The sequence below is a fragment of the Perognathus longimembris genome, chromosome 5 (genome assembly GCF_023159225.1).
Source record: "Perognathus longimembris pacificus isolate PPM17 chromosome 5, ASM2315922v1, whole genome shotgun sequence".
Lineage (NCBI taxonomy): Eukaryota > Metazoa > Chordata > Mammalia > Rodentia > Heteromyidae > Perognathus > Perognathus longimembris.
The window spans coordinates 30780905-30802396 of NC_063165.1; the positions used below are offsets into that span (position 1 = coordinate 30780905).

The 21492-nt window shown below is 41.2% G+C and overlaps 1 protein-coding gene and 1 long non-coding RNA gene across 5 annotated transcripts in view; one reads left to right on the forward strand and one right to left on the reverse strand.

The window, feature by feature from the left end:
• Nucleotides 1-14381, reverse strand: part of LOC125351616 — a 54572-nt gene extending 40191 nt beyond the window's left edge. For both annotated transcript variants that reach the window (XR_007210980.1, XR_007210981.1), the window contains exons 1-2: nucleotides 14226-14381; nucleotides 6893-6968 (exon numbers count right to left, since the gene is read on the reverse strand). This is a non-coding gene — a long non-coding RNA (uncharacterized LOC125351616). The remainder of the gene's footprint in view (nucleotides 1-6892; nucleotides 6969-14225) is intronic.
• Nucleotides 14111-21492, forward strand: part of St3gal6 (ST3 beta-galactoside alpha-2,3-sialyltransferase 6) — a 60824-nt gene continuing 53442 nt past the window's right edge. Inside the window, exon 1 of one of the 3 annotated variants that reach the window (XM_048346486.1) lies at nucleotides 14111-14369. The gene's annotated coding sequence lies outside the window, so the exon portion shown is untranslated. Of the gene's footprint in view, nucleotides 14370-14578; nucleotides 14801-21492 lie in introns of those variants that run through there. The other 2 variants (XM_048346485.1, XM_048346484.1) reach the window with 2 other exon arrangements.

The window sequence follows — 21492 nt, forward strand, 5'->3', positions numbered from 1 at the left end:
AACATTCTTTGCTTAATTTTAATTCGTACTCAAAATGAACTCTAGAATGATCTTTTAACAAATGTCAGATTGTGTCACTCTTAGCAACTCTAGCTGCTTCCTTTCCCATCTAGAATAAACTCAAACTTCTTGCCTTTTTTCCTCAAATCCCTATGGGACGTATGACTTAGGCTTTGGACCTCTTCCTGCCAGTACTACTCTCCCCATTTTCCCTTCATGTAATATGCTTCAGTCAGACTGCCCAGCTGGCATGGCCCTGGATGCTAAGCTCATTTCTACCCAGTGTGTTCACATGAACTATTTTCTCTGCCTGAATTGCTCTGCATAGCAGGTCCAGCAGTTGACTTTGTATTTTAAAGTGGATGGAATATTTGTTTAATTAAGTCTGGGAAAGGCCTGCAGACAATGAAGTTACTTTCATAAAGAGATTTTTATGCCTGCAGCTCCCTAGAAACAGGAAACAGGCCACAGAAGGCCATGTGGGGAAATACAGGGTCAGTCAGAGAGTAGGAGCAGCCCATTATAAAGGGCAAGAGTTTGACTGTAGTTTCTGAGGAAAAGAATAGAGCAAGAAAGGATAAAATGGGTTCAAAATTTGCTAATTTTAATATGTTCCCCAGGTTCTGGAATATGAGGTAGGAGGGTTCCCAAGTTGCTTGGTATCTGGCCCTACAACATGGGCCTAGAGTGCTAGGGTCCCCTAGAGGAAGTGGAGGGTAAGAGTGGGCTCTGGGTTGGTTAGTTTGCCTATGAAAAACATGCTTTCCCTGTATCTAGGAATTAGCATTTCTGAGGCAAGCTGTCCTTTTCCAACCAGTAAGGCCCCAGTTGTCACCACTTCAAAAATAGAGAAAATATGAAAAACACAGTTTGTGTGGTCTGGCTATGTAAACCCCATATAAATCATTGAAACAGGCTTGGGAAAGAGTAAAAGAATTCTTCAAGTTAGAAAATTTATATTGTACAAGCTCCTTTTGTTGAAATAAAGAAGAGCCAACTTTTAAAAAAATAATCAGTTACTTCAGACATTAACTTGAATTTGAATTAAGAACTACTTTATTATTCCTGAACTGAAACATGGAGTTCAAAGTAATGACCTTTTTTTTTTTCAGGCAGGAGAGAAAGTTTATTACTGACCTGCTGGCCTGTGGCCAAGATGATCCATGGCCAGAGAGAAGGGAGAGAAGGGAGAGAAAGGAGAGAAGAGAGAGAAGGGAGAGAAGGGAGAGAAGGGAGAGAAGGGGCTGACCCCAACCCAGCCCTGCCTTATATAGAGAGGGAGAGAAGGGAGAAAAGGGAGAGAAGGGAGAGAAGGGAGAGAAGATGACCATTTATTGATTCCTTCATTTCTATTTCAGCTAGTGTTCATTCCATTTCCTGAGATATTTCATGTAGTAAAATATCAGGAAATGTTACAACATATATGTTTCAAAATACAATAAGATGATAATTTCATATTAAACTCTAATTACTGGTTTTTAATTTCTTCCAAATATATTTCTCATGAAGTGACATTAATCTCAATTCTTTTATATTCATGGTTAATGTCTTGAAAGGACCCTGATCTTAGTTGTCTTGCTAGACAGAGAACCAAATCCATTTTGATTTCTAGCTTTTCTTTCCCTTTTTTCTTTTTTCAACTGACTGTGAGTGATAGCAACATAGGTATATAATATAATTGGAGGGAGGGGGGCCAGTTAGAGCCATGCCTCACAAAAACAACCTTGTTTTACCACAACCACAATGGTGTGTTTTCCCATGAAGAGAAGTCAAACACCTTTCATCATGGCTGTTTTCATCTGACTCATGGGTGTGTTAATATGTATTGAGTGGACCTTGCAGTAGTACTAGCCCACCAACTTACTTGCCTAGGAATTCTTTGTTCCTGGAACTCCACTCTCTATTCTCAAAGCAGGTACTGAATTTTGTCTGAAATAACATTTACAAAGAGAGGCCCACAGGACACTGCATCAGGCTGTCCTTATTCAATAGGCTATTCCCAGATGGAGCTTTATGTTAAATGATAACTAATTCTAATAGAAATAATTTTTAGTATAAATATAAGTAATATCCTAATACAACAGAGACAAATGGAAAGTTTTGAAAAGTGGAAATTGAAATACATATTAGTGACACAAACAGGCCAGTATTTTATACAATTCAAATCTTCAGAAACAAGTTAACATTTTTCAGTTACTTTTATTCTTTGCTTTCTCAGAATCTACAAAGGGATTTTCTACATCCTTCTGCTCTGTCAAATGAGGATGACTTGGGTTTGTTTCTTGTTCTGAATCTCTTTGTATGAACAGAATACTCGGTGGTATTCACTTACCAGGTCTGTTACTGTTGCATGTGATAAATACTGCAAAGCCCCATGTCAGTGCTCAACAAACATCATGTTCTGCTCCAGCTGAGCTCTCAAGTCTGTCAAAAGCCACTTCTTCACTTGGGGCTACCTTGCTCTTTTTTTTTTTTTTTTTTTTTGCCAGTCCTGGGCCTTGGACTCAGGGCCTGTGCACTGTCCCTGGCTTCTTTTTGCTCAAGGCTAGCACTCTGCCACTTGAGCCACAGCGCCCCTTCTGGCCATTTTCTGTATATGTGGTGGTGGGGAATCGAACCTAGGGCTTCATGTATGGGAGGCAAGCTCTCTTGCCACTAGGCCATATCCCCAGCCCCCTACCTTGCTCTTTTAACAGATGATTATTAATAAGAATTACATTTCCCCATATGCCTCTGTTGTAAATTTGTATCTCTTCTCCATCTCAAGAAGATAACCACCTTTAGATTTCTGTTGTGTCAGTGACTTTTTGTTACAGATTAACAAGTAAGGAAATAGCCCAAACCAAAATACAACTAGATAACCAAAAGACAAAAACAACAACAAAACCTTCAACTTGTGCCAGTTTCATTCAAAAGAGAGAAAAAACCCTGGACTGTGTGAGTCACAAAAGGTAGAGTCCATTCTTGTACATTGTTTTAGGGAAACAGAGGTTGGTGGAGCAGGTAAGGCTAAATGAGACAGAGTTCAAGAGATTGGCCCTCGGCAGAGAAGGATGACGATGAGTTGTGGTCACTAGGGTATTATAACAAAGTGCAGCTCTACACCATGAGATGTCAGCTGGGGATGACTCAGGAAGTGGAGAAAAAAGAGTAGTGCAATTGCAATAGAGACAAGGAATCAACCAGATGAGCTTTTTCTAAAAATATATATTTATTTATTTATTTTTGCCAGTCCTGGGGCTTGAACTCGGCCTGGGCATTGTCCCTGTTTAGGGCTAGTACTCTACCACTTGAGCCACAGTGCCACTTCTGGCTTTTTCTGTTTATGTGGTGCTGAGGAATCGAACCCAGGGCTTCAAGCAAGCTAGGCAAGCATTCTACCCCTAAGCCACATTCCCAGCCCCCAAATGAGCTTTAAAACTCTTTCTGGACATATTAATGATTAGACATTAAGATCTAGGAGCACTCGACTTTCTTTCCATTTCCCTACTGGTGGACTTTATGCACTTCCTGGCTCCTGAAATGACAGTTTCTGGTAAAGAGTCGGCATTTGATAATTATGCACTTAATGATTAGAAGTGAAGAGTGTTAATGACATAAAGGACAAATGTGCAAGTAAGATAGGGGAAAAGAAGGGAAGGCCAGGATAACAGATTTTGAAAGTGAAAAGAAGGAGGAGAAAAAGCATTCTCAGTGGAAGGCTAGTTGGGCTGCAAGCCTAAAGACTTAGGTTTTAGTTTTGTTGTCTCTGCTTCTGTAGGGTACTCTGAATAGACTGGGTATTGATAAACACACTAAACACTCAGCAAGCCTAAGGTGCAAGGCTGAGATTTAAGACCATAGTAAGAGATAATGTGGATTATGTGTGAGCATAAGGAACTGCAGATAAAGAGTAAGAGGTGATATAGGTAAGAGGTTGACATAACTTTAAGGGACATGCACAGTTTCTTAAGTGATCCCATGACTCATTCTGTAGAAGTAAATTCAGGGACAACTTTCAAATAGCCACTATTGATTGATATTTATTGTTTTTCAGGCTGTGAATCAGAAGTTTGTCTTAGATTCTCAATGGCACTGCTTTTGGCCCCTAAAAGGCCAAGGAAAATCTCAAATATCCATACTGTCAGTAACCAGTCAAATTACTCAGTTAAAATGCATTACTTATCATGTGATGTACACAGAGACATATAATTAAATTCGGCCTACTCCTATCTCTTCTTCTAAGAAAACACACAATTATACAGTCTGCTAGGCAGAAATACAAAAGATCTTCCATTTATGAGATCATACTAAAATTATGATGAGGATTAAAGTCATCAGTACTTCTTACTTCGGACCCCACTAGAGATAACTAATGGATCAGTTTCCGGTTGATGAGTGTACCATTAAGTGGCTATATTTGACACATTGACTGGTTATCATCTTTAATGTGCAAATGTGTGAAACCTGCTGCCATATGGCCGCTGAGTAGAAAAACAGTAAAATGTGTATGAGAAAATACAACAAAAACAAACAAAATGTAGTGGAACAGATCCCTAGTTTAAGCAAACTGCCAAATGACAGATTTTATCCTTTGTATTTTGACTTCAGACTTTAACAACTGGAGTATTAGACTAGGTGACTTATAACCAATATTTATTGATCATGGATTTGTTAATCAATGGGTTGTGGTGTGAAGGGCTGTTTGGAGTTCAGAGATGAGGAAGCCAGCATTTTTAGGCTCTAGTACTGGTCCTCTGTGCTACCGTCAGCTATCTTCTCTACCTGGTAGAAAGACAGTATTAGAACTCTCTGTCCATTTATAAGGACATTAGTCTCATCCACAAGGGCTCCTCCCTCTTGAGCCAATTACCTCCTAAATGCCCACCTCCTGATACCATCACATTTGGGTACATGCAGTGGGCAAAGCCCATGACAGGCGGTCCTCTCTATGTATGACTCTTCATTACTGATACTGGTTCTACAGTAATTACAAGGTCCTATAGTATAACAGTTTCCAAGAAAGAGTACAAATGTAAAAAAGAAAAATCAAATACTGGATCTTCACATTGATGAGCCTAATGTATTAGTTACTGTCTATTTCAGTGTAGTTACCTTAAAAATGGGATGACAGAACCTGTTGAGTTCAGATGGGATTCTAAAGAAAAAAGTTACCATGTATAACTCTCTGAAGAAAAGTTTTATTAATCTATGCCTGTATATCCCTGGAGAAAACATTCTGATTTGAGAGAACACAAACTTGAACAATGGAACTGGAAATGACTTCAATACCATTTCTCTTGACAGCTTCATGCCCAGCTCATGAAAGGCTATTTAAGGCAATAGAGTACTCATTGTATTATGCTTATAAATGTTTTCCTCAAATATCATTGTCCAAAATAATAAAGATTAAATTTTCTTATATGAATCAATTCTTGAACACAAAGGCACTACATCTTGGGCAAAAAAGGATATTATTACTTAATCTTTGTTTCTAATCCCAGCTTTTAGGCATATTAGCTTCACATCTTGGGATATATTATGTAAATTCTCTGAATCTTTGATTCTTCAACTGGAAAATGGGGATAATGGTAACTAGTATACAGGATTGCTGCATATAATATATAGATATATGAGCTTCACATTTGAATATATTCAGATTCCTGTTTGCCTTCCCTCTGTTATCTTCTCTTTATTTTCAGCTATAATGGCAGAGAGTAGACAGGTAGATGTCTGGGTATGGCACAATCCCTGGTGGAGTCTTCAGTGCTGACTTTGTATCCTCCCAACGTTCCACAGCCTGATAAAGAACCCTTCTTACAAAGTACCTTACAGTAATGTGACAATTTCCTGCAAGAGTAGAAGGATTCTGAGGATGAGAATAAAAAATACCTCAAAGCATGTCACTATCAAGACTCCCAGGATCATGGTATACACAACACACCTCTTGACCACATCAGCTTTTTGTTAATCACATCTACTCAGAAAACAAAATGACTCCCCTTTCTCAACATGTACAGCTCCGTTTAATGTCTCTAAGTAATTATAGACTTAGACTTCTAACGTACTTTGAAAAAATCCTTTCATTTGTTTTGTCTGTTACAAAGTTAATAGATGCCTTATTGTAGAAGTAGAAATCAAACACTCAAGAATGTTTTCATAATCAGTCACATGAAGTGAAATGGGGTAAATTCAGCTCTGCAAATTACCCAAGATGAGGCACAGAAGTATAGCTAAAAACATTAAGCATTAACACCTCATGGAAAGATTTTGTAGAAAATTAAATTCTTGGCATTTTGTAAGTATCTCTAGTCTTGGAGTTTCTCAACTACAATCTGATATTCTTTCATGTGTGTGTGTGTGTGTTACTACTAAGGCTTGAACTCAAAGCTTTGTAACTTCACTAAGCTCTTTAAGCTGGTGCTCTATCATATGAATGATATCTCCACTTCTGGATTTCTGCTGGTTACTTTAACAGATTTGTATGCCAATGCTGACTTCACATCTTTCCTTCTCAGATCTCAGCCTCCTGAGTAGTTAGGCTTATGGGTAGGAGCTGCCAAGGGCTCAGCAAGACAGTAAACTCTTATGATTAGGACTCTCCTACAAGGAGTAGACATTCTTCACATCAATTATGCCAGAAAAGGCTGTAGTTAAGATAAAGTATGAGAGTATGTATGGCAAACCCTACATAGGAAAGGAGGACAAAGAAGAAACACTAGTTCCTGAATCTTCCTCTAGACTGTATATGTACAAGTACTGTCCCATGGTAGTAGAGGAAAACTGGCTTCTACCTGTCACTGGGTTTGCAGAAGACCTATCTCATAGAACAATATAATTTTACTTAAAGGAGATGGCATTATCCATAATCAAAAATTAAATGTAGCAGAGAGGCCCAGGGCCATGCACACACCTAAATATTATGAATTCTGAGGAGGTTCAAAGGCCTTCCATGTCCAAAGTGTCCTTTTCCTCCTTTATGGTTTTAGCTTATTAGAAATCAAAAGGCAAAGTCAAATAAATTTATATTTTGAAAGCATCCCCCCAACAAAAAAACAAAGTAATCAAAAACATGAATACAAACAGGGATACTAATATATAAATTCACCACCCTGCTTATTTCTTTGTCTACAAAAAAATCCAAACTATTTTCATAGTGGCAACCATATGCCTATTCAATAATATATCCCTAATTTTTAAAAATTAATGTTACATAGATCAACCCCCCCCCCAACCCTTGCAAGTTACAGTGGTATTATTTTGGAAAGAAACTCATTTTTGGTCTCCAGTACTTGCTTTTGAAGCAAAGATCCAAATTTTCACTTCTAGAAGGGGACTGGTTCTGGCTTGCAGGGCGGGGCAGAGGAACATATGCAATCCCTGGAGGGGAGCTGATTTAGGGTGCACAATGACTGGTCACTCGTCTTCTGTGGGTGATTTTTAAAGTCTGCACTTTTACTTCCTGAATTGATGGTTTTGTGCATATGGTTCTGAGGGAACAGAGAACACAGTTTTCTTTCTATTTTTGAATTTTAAGCCTGTTCCTCCTTAGCTGTCAAAAAAGAAGCACACTGAGGGAGCAATCATTTGCCTAATGTCACACAGCAGGCCAGTGACTTGGAAGTAAGCCAGATGGCCAGTTGCCAGCACTAGCCTCTGATGAATATTAAAGCATGGGCTTTAGACCACTAAATGGCCACTCTCCCTAGCATATTTCATTGCAGATTCAAAAAGGTCTAGGAGGCCAGAGAGGGTGAGGTGAAATGCAGGTTTAAATGTGAAGATCATAAACAAGCAGATAACAATGAAGAATGAAGGAGAAACTAAATGAGTAAAAGAAATTTCAAAAGAGTTAGCCATAACCTGGTGTAGTGCTGCATGCTTATAATCTCAAATACTCAGGAGGTGGAAGTAACAGGATCAGTCTGAGGCCTAACCTGGCAAAAACAAGAGATCTTATCTGAAAAATAAACTGGAAGCAAAAGGATCAGAGGTGTGGTTCAAGTAGTAGATGAAGGGAAACCCTACATTCAATCTCTAGTACTAAAATAATAGAAAATAACATTAAGTAAATAAAAAACCAGATGGACAAGTTCTTTAAACCTCTTTGACTACTCTGAAGTCCGAAGAGCCAAATTGTAATAGGTTAAGACAAAGGCAATTTGTGGGAAGGGAAAATTTACGAATTATCAGAGCCCTTTCAGTGTTCTCATTAATAAACTGGGAAAATAAGAAGTATTACTTTCTGGGGCTATTGTTATAATTAAGACAAATACTAGAAGTTGTGTGATAGAGGAAGTGTCAGGTTCCCGCACATGACACATTGTCAGCTTTGAACTATACCCAAGTCTAGACTGTAGGCAGCAGTTCTCTGTGTCTCTGTGTCTCTGTGTCTCTGTCTCTCTGTCTCTCTCTCTCCTGAGATCATTTGATTGCATGTGATTTTGTGCTCAGTGCCAAAGGTTGCAGCTATGAACTCAGTGTCTGCTAGACAATGAATTATTTGACAAACACTGCCATTTGAAAAGTCTTCAGTATCAGGGCATGATACATAAAAACTTTTCCCTGCAGAGAGCCACTATAACAAGAAAAGGTGGCTGGGGTGGAGTGGGGTAGGAAGGATTAGAGCATGCTCCCATCTTTGTTCTTCCTAAAGTAAAAGCTCCCTCAAAAGGCTTAAAAAGTACTGACACATTTTGTCTCTTCAAGGTCAGATCTTGGAAATCTGGTAGTTTTCTTCTTCTGGAAACCAAACTGCTGGGTACACACATAGTGCCAGGTACACCAAACTCCAGTGTTTATGGGTGTTAGCATATCCACCCTTTTTTTCGTCTCTGTGTCCTGCCTTCAGCTTCCCTGGCACTATATAACCACCTCCCTGGAATAAGGAGAGGCTGCTAGTCTCCGTTAGCTGTTAGCCTGTCAGCTTGTTGCCAGTAAACCTTGCTCTACATGATTTGGTGTCAACTGGAGTTATGGGCTGGTGCTTTCACTGGTGCCATGACTCAAATCTAGGCTCCCCCAGTGAGTTTTGCTCTTCCCCTTTGGGGAATCTGAGCTGCCTCAGCGACCTGGTACTGAGCTCAGGCCCACTCAGATAACCACCAATGTAAATTCCTCCTCACCAAGCACCTTTCCTGAATTCGACATTGGCTGATCCATCCCTCCTCAGTGGTGACAGTTCAGGTCTCCGAACACAAGGGTAAAAACTTGGCAACAAGTTCCAAGTCTAGCCCAAGAGGCCAAGAGTGTTTGCCAATGCCCTTGTTGGTGATCCAACAATTTTATGGTGATCACCCCGCTTGTTGCTTACCTTAAATGTTCTGGACCCAGGAATTGCCAGTGACAAACCCTCTTGCTGCTTGTTACCTCCATCAGTTGGCCAGAGTTCCTCTGAAAACTGTCCATGGAAGCTCTAATGTCAACTCCCCCACTCACTATGGGAGGGGCCCTGTCTAAAATTCCTCAGGATTCTCCTCTAGGCTGTCTTTTGCATGATTTGGAGCTTTTAAAGTTCCTGCCTGACCTTAAGCCTCATAAGTTTATATGCTTATGCAATCAAATTGGTGCCAGTATTCACTGGACAATGAATTCACATGGTCTCTTTATGGGACATTGAACCCTGATATTTGACGGGACCTATATATACAAGCAATTGGGCAAGTAAAGAAGGCCACTTAAATACAGGTTGTTCGTGTGTGTGTGTGTGTGTGTGTGTGTGTATGTGTGTGTGTGTGTGTCTGTGTCTCTCTCTGCCTATCTGCTTGTGCACATAAGAAGGGGGCCCCTAACTCCCCCCCCCCAGGTTTCCTTTAAAGGCTAGCCTTCCCTGCTCAAAATTTTCTTAGCTAAGATTAACTACATTCTTCCCTTCTGCAGTGTGTAAACTGTCTTCTCAAAGCAAAACTACTCTGTGCCTGCCTTCCTGTGTGCCTGCCTGCTTATGTGGCCGACTCAAGATTGAGGAGGGGGGTGGCCAGAGCCTCCAAAGGTAAAGCAACTTTCTTTGTTTTGTAAATGTAGTCACTACAACCAGCTAACAGCCCTACTTAAATTCCATCACTGACAGTGGCTGGCCAGTGAACACACTGGGGCCAACTTCTCCCTTTTATCCCCACCCCCCCCCCAAATCTCATAATGGGAGCAGTTAGACAAATAACATCCCTAAACTAAAGCAATCTTTTACTTTTCTGTGTTTACTTACTCCAAAATACGGATTTTTTTTTTCTCTCTTAAGGCAAAACTCCTCTGGGAAGCTGCTATAGGCCTCCCTAGAGGAACCCCTCCCCCTCCCCACTCTCTCTACAGGTCCTGGAGATTAATACCTGCCTAAAAAGAGAAAAAGGTTACAGGGTGAGTTTAATATATACCCCACTCTTCCACCAAGCTTACTCCTTCAGTCCTCTAGGTATTCAAAGGCTAATTTAGATACTAGTGGGTTTCACCACCAAAATTGTTTTAGAGGTTTTCTGTTCTTGTGACCAATGGTTATTTAAACATGGAGTTATGGTTTGTCTTATATTTAGTTGAATGTTGTCTGTTGTTTTTTTTTTTAACATTGACCATGTGATTTTTATCAGACAATGTGCAAAAATTTATTTTGCCACTAATATTTCAGAAAACTTAGTTGATTTTCTTAAAAAAAAAACACAAAAAAATCTAAGTGTGCCTTAAAACTTTGTGCACAAGTATGTGTGTCTATGTCTGTAAACATGTTTAAAGTAGTCATATTGTGATAAGTGAAAACTGTTACAGTGTAAAATTATTATTATTTTTACTACAGTTGTAACTAATGTAAACTTTGTTATGGAGTTAATTATTAAATATGTTGCTTGTTAAAACAAATATTTATCAATACAAGCTGTAATATGAGCCAAAGTCTAATAAATTGCTCTGCCCCTATAGCCTAACTATGGGTAGAGTCATAGTAAATTGTTTTGAGACAGTTTTAAAGTAATCTAGCTCCACAGGCTGCAGGAAAAAAGAGGACAGTTTTAAACTCAAACCACACAATGCTCATCAAATTTGGGTACAAACAAATGCTTCTAAGAGTTATAACATTACACTAAAAATGTTATTTGAGTTCAGAAGTTTTGTTTATAATGCCTCAAATATTAAAAACAAACATTTCTTTTGTTTGAAAAGTAAAATTATCTTACAAACCCCATAATGTTTGAGTACATAGCAGATGGTATGAGTATTCTTAAAAATAGAGCTTGTGAGTAAACTTGGTAGACAATTAAGTTGGCTATGATTTAAATAAGGTCAAGATTAATATACTCATGTAAAACCAGCATGCCATTCTTTATATCCATGTATACTATTAAATTTGTTAAATTTTAGTATATGCTTTTCAATATGTAAGGTACTTTGGATACAGAGCTGATAGTGGTTTATTTCAATCTCCAGTAGTAACCTAAAGTGCTATATTTAGTTAAGCAGTTTTAAAACTCTTATCACATTCACTGATTTTCATTCTCACAAATTTTATCCTCTACAGTATCTAGCCAGACCCACAGAAAAACAACTCTGGCAAGTATTTGTTAGTCAATTCTTAACAAATCTCAGGTAAGCTCTGATTATTATTTCTGTTGGTCTCTTTGATGCTTTAATTGGAAATAAAAAGAGTTTTTGTAGCAAAGATTTGTTCAATCTGAGGACTATAGTTCAAAGCCACCCTGGGCAGAAAATCCCTCTGAGACTCCCATCTCCCAACTAATCTGCAAAAAGCCAGGCTAAAAGCATGGCTCAAGAGACTCATCTCTAATTAACCAGCCAAAAACTGGAAGTGGCTCAAGGTGCTAGCCCTGAGCAGAAGTGCTCAGGGGCAGTACCCAGGTCTTGAGTTCAAACCCTGTGACTCACAAAAGAGATGCCAACTGAGACAAGCCATGCTAACAATGAGCAGATTCCCAGGACAAAGCTAGTCCTGCCAATGAGGAATTATGGAGACGAGTAAGAGGGAATGGTGTCACATCCTAAATGGATCTACTATGTGCTTGCCCTTTCAAAATTAACTAGAGTGGAGAAATCAGGACAAATAGTTAATAAGCTTGCCCATCTAATGTCCATACCTGTCTACTTTTTAACTGGATAGAAACTTACATCTTTGCCTTTGTTATCTGCTCATTGTATTTATAGTAAGTCTTAGGCTCAAGACAATTAGCCTTGGTAGCTTCCTGGGTCTCCCATACATAATCTATAACCCAGACGTCTACCAAGGCCTGCTGTTGGACCCTTAACCACTTCAATACATCCCTAGTCTCTTATTGGTTATTCTCAACTAGTCTACCACACTCCCCCTACCCAGTTGCCAAAAACCCTAGCCCAGTTACATGGGAATTCCTCTTTGCCTGTAATGGGCCACAACTGGGCTTATAATCCAAATGCAACTTTTCTGGCTTGTGGCCAGGGTGTGTTCTGGTCCTGCCACCTTGCCAGCCTTTTGCCTGATCTCACCTTTTCAAACATTTCTCTTTAACAGGAGCCCTCACTCAAAACACCACCTGGAAACAAGTCAAGGCCACCCTAATACTACAGGTAACTGGAGGCTTCAATTATACTACCCTGTCCTGTCCAGTACAGACCCCCAGGCAAGCAGGAAGTGGCCAGAAAAAACCATGATGCCTGTTAGCTCTTGTAACTTAAAATATTTCTGCTACCTCCTCCTCAGGCTCCTGTGATCCTAAGATAAAGCTGGAAAAGTCTTACTTCCCCCTCCAGAATACAGGAGTCAGGTATCATGATCTATCTCCAGTACAGAAAAGATATCACCCATTTCCTCTTTGTACTCAACCAAGGTTTTGGTTAAATCAGTTATTAAGGCCCCCATTGGAACACTGTTTTTGTGTAAATCCTCCTTATCATTTTGTATGGGCCCTACCACACTCCCCCCTTACATTGTGGTAACTTTAGTTCCCAGTACACACTGTACACTTTTTAATAAGTTTCAGGTGTTGACTGATAAAGGCTTCCTTAGGATCCCAACCTGACAGAAGTGAGCCCTCCTCCTTCCTCTTTTGGTAAAAAATAAACCTGGTAACTACAGTCACTTCTGTAAAAATAGCCTCAGGTGGGCTGTGTCACTCAATTACTTCCACCAGGTGCAGTAAGGCACTACTGGCTAATGCTATGGAGACCGCTGAGGCCCGAAACGGGCTGCAGACTCAGCTAAACTCTTTGGCACACATGGCCCTCCAAAACCTAGATTTATTAAATGCTAAAAAAGGGGAACCTGCCTTTTCTAAAAAAAAAAAAAAACTGTTTTGCTACTATATTTAACATGGTTGGCAGAGTAAAGCCATGAGAGCCATAAAAAGATAGCTGCTAGCTTAAAAAAATTAAAAATGTCATATCTTTGATAACCCCTTCTGAAGATCAATTGCTTCCTGGCTTATGCCTCTTTGGTGTCTGTAACAAGCAATTTTTGCCTTTTACTAATTATGCCTTACATTTTTCAGAAACCTACACAATATTCTCATTAAAACAAATGACCCTTAGCTAGCAAACTGTCAACCAGATGCTTCTTGGACAGCACCCGGTGGAGCAACAATTTAGGGACCCCTATTAACTACTTTACCCCTTCTCAGCAGGAAGTAGCTCCAGAAAAAGGGTCCATACCCCAAGCTCCTGACCTGGTACACGTACCTATTAAACAAAATGGGAGGTGGGGGTTGTCAGCATATCCACCCCTATTTTGGCTTGACACCTTCCATCCTAGGTCTTCTGCCCTTTTCCCCCAAATCAGGTGATCAGGCCAGGCCTGGCCACAATCACCCGCCCACACCTACCCTGCACTATCTCTAGCCCCCAGCTGCATCAGCAAACTGCTGCTGCCCCAATCAGGAGGTTCTGCCCGGGTCACACCCTATTTCTAGCTGCGAGACTTCCCTCTTTGGATCCTGGCCCTGCCTTTAGCTTCCCTGGCTATATCACCATCCCCTCTGCATAGGGAGAGGCTGCTAGTGTCTACTCGAGAGCTAGCCTGTCAGCTTGCTGACAATTAACTTTGCTGTGTATGTGTATGTGTATGTGTATGTGTATGTGTATGTGTATGTGTATGTGTATGTGTATGTGTATGTGTATGTGTATGTGTATGTGTATGTGACTTGGTGTCTGCGTGGGTTTCTGAGCTGGTGCTTTCCATGGGAGCACCTGGGCACCCCTTGCTTGCGCTCCCACAGCTTTCCAAACAAACCGGGGCGGGATGGGAGTGTCCTTTTGGCAGAGGAAATCGATCCTCCTACCTTGTCCTGAAGCCACCCGCCGCCTTCCTCCAGCTCAGCCTCCTCAGTGATTTTCCTGTCTCTGACGCCCAGCGAGGGCGCATGGCTGGTGTCTGCCCCGAGGGAAAGGTAGGGGCTCTGGCCTCCTCGCCGCCTCCGGGGATGGTGAGCCCCGCAGTTCTTCTCTTTTCCTTGCACCTCTCTTGGGTGAACTTAGGGGCAGCCTCGGCCACCGCTGTGGTGGCTCCAGTTGAGGAGGAGCAAGGAGGAGCTTCCTGGGGCTCCGCGCAGCCGCTGGGGATCCGGACCCCGGCCGGCGCGGCGGCGGTCAGCGCGCGGGTTGCCTGGCAGGTCAGACTCTCGGGGCCCCAGCGCCCTCCTCCGCTCCCCTGGCGGGAACGCGAGGTAGAAAGATCGTGCCTGCGCCACCTTCCTCCGGTTTCCGCCAGCCACCAGCTTTGGGGACCAGATGCGGCAAGCGCCGCGGGAGAGAAGGCAGTGGGCTGGAGCGAGCGGCGCGGGCGGGCGGATCACGCAGGGCCCCCGGCCGCCGAGCCCGGCTCGCCTCTGCGGCTGTCGCGCCTGGGCCTTGGCGGGTAACTCTTGGGCTGACTTTGCTGAGGGTTTGTGTGCTGGGGTGAGGGAGGCTGGGGAGAAACGGGGAGGCTGCGTTCCGGAACGAGGTCATGGAGGCCTTGGGTCTGATGCCCAGACCTTCAGGCTCTGGAGCCTAGGTGGCTGCGGATTCGGGGTGAGGGCACGGGGCGTGGACTGCTTCTCCACGCGCGCTGTTAGGACTCGGGGGCTTGGCCGTCAGGGGCGCTGGGGACCACTGAGCCAGTCGGGATTGGTGGGGAGGGAGGGGCCGACAGCGGACACCACGCAGAGAGATTGCGGTTGTGTGCGGCTCCGGGCTGGGGTGGCGGGCGCGGGGGACCAGCACTCGGATCTGTTTTCTCTACTCGAGGTTAGGTTGTTTGGACCAGAAGCTCAAAGATGTGCCCAGATCCTCACTCCCTATCGTACTGTATAAACGATCTGTAGTGTGGAATAACCAGGGATTCTGGAAGATTAGTCTTTTTTTTTTTTTTTTTTTTTTTAACCGTAGAAAGTTTTCCAAGAAAGCCTTCTTCCCGCCACAAAGAACTAAACCTAACAAAACAAGCGCTAAGGAGGTAGTTTGGGGTGAAGGAAGGTGGTGAGAAAATTGTAATGTTTGGATTACTGTCACTTTTTCTAGATGAGAGAGAAGAAACATGATGTTGAGGTTGTTGGCTCCAAATTCCCAGCTACTTCCACTCCTTTCTTCTGTGCTGTTATTTTGATTTAAGAAAAAAAAAAAAAACCAACACGTAGAAAGAGCGATTTCCAGAAACCCAGAGAAACCCAAATCACCTTCTCTAAGGCCCCTATGGTTAAGGAACAGGAGAGGAAGCAGAGGGAGGGAGAAATAGAAAAGGGATTGGGGGTGTGAGGTGAGAGCTGGTTCAAAGGTAATGTTTGAAAATCCTGTAGGAGGGGAATGGGGGAGACAAGGACTCCTCGTCTGTCAAAGCCCACACAGATTCTAAATTCTCAAGCAACTTTGCTTTTAGAGGACCGGCGCAAATACTTCAAGGCAGATGGTTAAGGAAACAGCACATCAGCTGAAAGTAATTGTCCTCCAGGGTCCAAGTGTACCTAGTGCAACTGACCTTCAAACCAGGGCTGCTCTCCTGGTTGGCCACCTCTGTTATGGTAGACTGAATATTTGGCTTCCTGTCTTCCAACTTCCTTTCCCAGCTCCACACCACATAACTTTTTATTTACACGGACAGGTTAAGTATTTGGAAAGATTTGGTCAAGATCTGATCGGATTGGTGTTCCAGGCTATTTGATTAGACCGATGTAAATTAGTTTGTGGTGTTTCTTTCTTAGGTTTAAAATGAAGATTTGAAAGGGGGGAAAACACACACTACTAGATTGTTGGCTATACTTGAATAAGACTGTTTCAGATACTAGATAATAATCTCTAATAATCTCCAGATAAAATGCAAGGGAGCTGGAGAGATTGCTTTAAACAGGAAGGGTGAGTCCCACCTTCCATTGGTCAGAAAGTGTTTTTATGACTCTGCCTTTCCTTCCTGATCTATCCTTAGGAGGAACATGGAATGGGAAGAGACTATAGATCTGTAATTCTTAAATTTCTGATTTCAGAACTCAGTGCTAGGGGACTGCTTTTCACAGTCATTTTCTTCTATGAGATAGTTCTGTGTGCCACAGCATGAAACAGATAATTCTGTGTATCCTTCCTACATTTCCATGATAAGCATGCCTACTTCCAGATGGCTTCCACGGGAGGTATGATCCTATGCAGGGACTAGACATCTGGACCAGACATAATATACATTCTGGATGGTGTGTTTTGAGTAGGTGAGGGAAGCATTCGCTGTATATATGGCACCTACTGTTATCTCTAGTGTGTTTTCCTGTGATCCTCTTTTGCCCTGGGCTGCCTCTCTGCCATTTCGCTTCATTTTTCCAACAGCCCTCTGAGACAGAATTTTTAGTTCATTTCAATTGGAAAAAATAGGACTGCTCTAGGGTGATTATAATGGCTCAAATGAAGGTCTATTTCTACCCTTGCCTTATACTATCTCATAAATCTTCCATCATTCATACATATCCTTTTCTTAGACTTGCATACATGCACTTGATTTACAGATACCATTATCTGGGTATACCTTCCAATTAACTCCTCAAGCTAGGCTTCTTGGACAGGATCTTTCTGACAGTCTCCAACTATCATTTACCCTCTATTTTCTATACATCTTTGATGTGTTACTTAGATTGCCTGTTTGCTAATCCAGGAGGTTGGCCATCTCCAATGAGTTGTATTTCAAAGTGCTTTTCTTCTTGGAAATATTTTATTTGCACCCATAAACCCTACAAATACCAGCTTATACCTTACCGCTCAGAAGTATTTCCATAGCCACATTTCATCCTCACAGTTGAAATGAACCACTTTCTGTTGTCTCTCTCAAATTCACAGTTCCAAGTGAACCCTTATGAATTAAAAGTGTATTAATTTGATTTGGAGTGAGTTTAATGTATGGAATAAGATGTGCCTTGGCCTTTACCTTGTTTCAATATTTATGACTCCATAAAAACTCTCCTCTCCTTTCCTCCCTTTTTTCTTTGTTTGTCTCTTTGTATGCTTTTTTCCTGTTAAGACTGGCACTCTAACATTTACCCACAACTCCACTTCCAGCTTTTTTCTGGTTAATTGGAGATAAGCATATCACAGACTTTTCTTCCCAGGCTGGCTTTGAACTGTGATCCTCAGGTCTCAGCCTCCTGAGTAGCTAAGATTATAGGCATGAGTCAGCAGCACCCCTCACATTTAGTGGTAGCTGGAACGCTTTCTCTCTCTCTCTTTTTTTTTTTTTTGGCCAGTCCTGGGGCTTGGACTCAGGGCCTGAGCACTGTCCCTGGCTTCTTCTTGCTCAAGGCTAGCACTCTGCCACTTGAGCCACAGCGCCACTTCTGGCCATTTTCTGTACATGTGGTGCTGGGGAATCGAGCCTAGGGCCTCATGTATAAGAGGCAAGCACTCTTGCCACTAGGCCATATCCCCAGCCCCGGAACGCTTTCTCTTGATAATAATACCTCAACACAAAATCAGCTATAGTGCCAGGGTTTGGTCAGGAACTTGACTGCTATACAATTAAGGATTAGGCTAAAAAAGGATAGAATTCTGGAAAGTAAAGTAATGAGAGTAAGAGAGAGTAAGGGGCAATAGGATCTAGTTTTCTTTTCCTTGGCCTCTTCCTTCTCTTTGTTATCTAAGCCAGAATTGCTAGGTTATCTTTGACTTTGACACTGGGAACCTTCATGTTCCAGGACATTTGTGAAAGAAGGGTCAGGAAAATAGCTAACTCTAAGGGATTTTCTTATCATAGACCCAAAATGAGTGAAAAAAGCTATCTTCTGAAAATTTTTTAATCCTATGATGTTATGCAGATGGCTCCCTTTGTTGAGTAGTTGTACTTTGTGCTGCTGTTTTGAGCATTTACTCTTTATCTGACCAGGAATGGAAGAATGAGAATAGGTTCCAGATAAGATGTCAGGGGCTGGAGGTTGCTCCTATGGTATTGAGTACTCTTAACTCCCACTAGTTGTGAAAGCTGCCCTGGAATAGGCTGCTGGTAGGGCACTGTGCTGGGGGTGGGGTGGGGGGCAGCAAGGCAGATAATAGTGATTTCAGGTTAAGTTTGGATGATTCACTGCATGGTCATCATAGTCATCCATGGTGAGAGTTTTCTTCCCACCAATATGTATTTTTTACTGTTTATCGTACAGGAAGAGATATTCTTTGGAGGTGTATGGTTGTATAGCATTGGACAAGACAAATCTATGGCTGTTATGGAACTTATGGGGTTTTTTGGTTGTTGTTGTTGTTTTGCTTGTGTGTATATGCGAGTCAGAATCAGTAGTCACAGTAAACAACTGAAAAGCAGATTTCACATAGAATGAGTGTTGTAAAGACAGTCAATCAAACAAACAATGGGAGTGAATGTGAGAGATACCAGAGAAGTCAGAGCTAGAGGAGTCAGAACGTTTCTCTCAAGTGGTAGTATTTGGCTTAGATATGAAAGGTAAAGATGTGAAGGAATATAAGACAAAAGAACAGAAGGAAGAGTATTTCAAGCCAAAAAAGTGGCAACTGAAAGGTCAGACGACATGGATGAATCTAGAGTGTTTGAGAAATAGAAAGTGATTATGAGAATATGGTTGCATAACTTGTGGCTCAAGAAGAGTGGGGGGAGATATAGTAGGTGATACAGGAGGGAAGCAAACCTTGGGGAAAAAAAGTTTGAATTTATTCTCAATGGAGCAAGATGCCACTGGAGATAATTTAAGTACTGACTTGATTTTTACCCAATTGGCTCTACACACACACACACACACACACACACACACACACACACACACACCCCTCATTTGGCTTCTTTTTATTGTTCACCACTGATTTCTCCCCTAGGTCAGAGCAAAAAATCAGCTTCTAAGAATCTGTTCGGTATTCCTTGTATTTTCTGACATAAACCTATTTACTTGCTTAATTTCACCTTCATGCATAAAACTCTCCATTACCAACCCTGATTTTTCTCTTGCCATTAAGTAACTAGGTTTGTTGGTAACATCTGAAACTGGATACCAAGAATGAATAATCCATATAAGTCAAATCAAATTTAATTGTCCAGTGAAATCAGTTGTCTTTTTAACTGGTAAGACAATTACTGTTGTAAGAGACAATATTCTAAATAATCCTTTCTTCAATTCCTGTTGTTTTTGCCAAGGATTCCCTTCTGTGCAAGCTATCATTGGAGAACCTTTTTCTGTTTAGAACACAATTTAAGTGGAAATAGACCAACATTTTGTGATATTTCTCATGGGACTATTCTACTCCTGAGATGTTCATTATATATGATCTTGGTAGTTGAAAGTAGCCCAAAATGTGAAATTTATCATTTCTGGTTTATCAGAAACAACAGAAACTCTAGCAGTTTATTCATTATCTACCTATACTAGTATATGTGATTGCTCCCTAGGGAAGACTGGCACAATTTTTAGGGAGAAAATAATGATTGCTCCCTAGGGAAGACTGGCACAATTTTTAGGGAGAAATAATTTTTGAGTTCTTTGACTCACTCACTTTGTAATTTACATAGTTCACATGACTATTCCCTTTTCTTTCACATTTTTTTGTGTGTATATGTGTCCAGAATGGAGGTCTGAATTCATGGCCTTGTACTCACTGGATTGGTTTCCTCAGCTTGAATTTTCACCTGAATCAGGTCTTCAGCCTGTCTTTTTAATGGTTATTTTAGGGGTGGATTCTCTTGGACTTATTTTTGGCTGGGCTGTCATTGAACCGGATCTTCTGGATCTTAGACTTCTAGTGTTTAGGATTACCGGTATGAGACACTGGTGACAAGCTTCATTTTTGGCCTTTCGTACCTACTGTTTGGGTGTTGTTGTTTTTAAATGCTTTCTTTGTTTGCTTTTTGAGAAGGGGGTCTTGTTATGTAGCCTGAGCTAGTATCAAACCCATGATTTCCCTTCAGCCTTCAAAGTGCTAGTATTAAGATATGCACCCCCATGCCTGGCTTTGTGTCCATGTTATTTAGGTTAATTATGTGACATAAAATCTGAACATATTTCAGACAGAGGACAGACATGGTGTCTTGTCATTTTCACCTCTGTGTCCTGTTTACCTGGCATAATATTTGACAGTTGACAGTTTTAGCAAACATTTGTCAGACAACTGAATTATGCCCATTGATTAATTTTACAATGTTAATGTATTAACTTAGTTGAAAAGTTATTACAACAATTATCATCTGAATTTATAATTGTCATAGCAATTGGTTAGTCATAGCAAAACCTTTAACCGTTGGAGAAAATGAGTTTGTCTTTGTGGATTTTGTATATATTAGTCAAGGCCAGGCATGGAAGTGCAAACCTCTACTCCTAGCACTTCGGAGGCTGAGGCAGAATGCTGAGTTCCAAGACAGCCTACGCTCTGTAGTGAGAGCCTGTCTCTAAAACAAACCAACCAATCAACAACAAAAAAAGTTGACAAATAGACAAAAAAATCAACACTCTAGAAAAAAGTTTTTCTTTCTGAAAACTTATACTGTGTTTTAACTAACAAAGAGGCTGGTATGTAAATGTCAGTAGAGAGATTTTATCAAGTTTGTTTTTTTGTTCATTCAGTAAACCTTCAGTACCATTCCATAATTCCTAGTTTAATTGGAGTAGACTGGGCTGAGGACATATGTGCTCATGAATACAAATGACAAAATCGTTTTATTCTCCTTTTATTTTGTGTGTATGGGCAGTGGGGGTGGGGCAGAGTCTTAGTATGGACATAGGCTTGCCCAACACTCATGATCCTCCTACATTAGCCTCTCAAGTGATGGGATTATAGGTGTGTACCACCATGCTTTGCTTATTTTCTTTTTCAGTGGCAGCATCTTTATGGCCACAGTGTTATCTGTGCCCACTTATTTTCAGGCACATTATAAGGCTGGAATTTCATTGCTTAAATTCCAACTGTTTATTATGATATTAAATTTCTGTTAGTATCACTTAGCCTAGTGTGAGACACAAACAAATGTTCTGAGGGATGAAAAGCTCTCATTAAGACTGCCAGAACTGGAAGGATCTAGAGAGGAACTTGAGTGGAGGGAGAGGAAGAAGAGATGACACAGGAGAGCTTAGAAGGTATTTTCAGTTAAGTGAT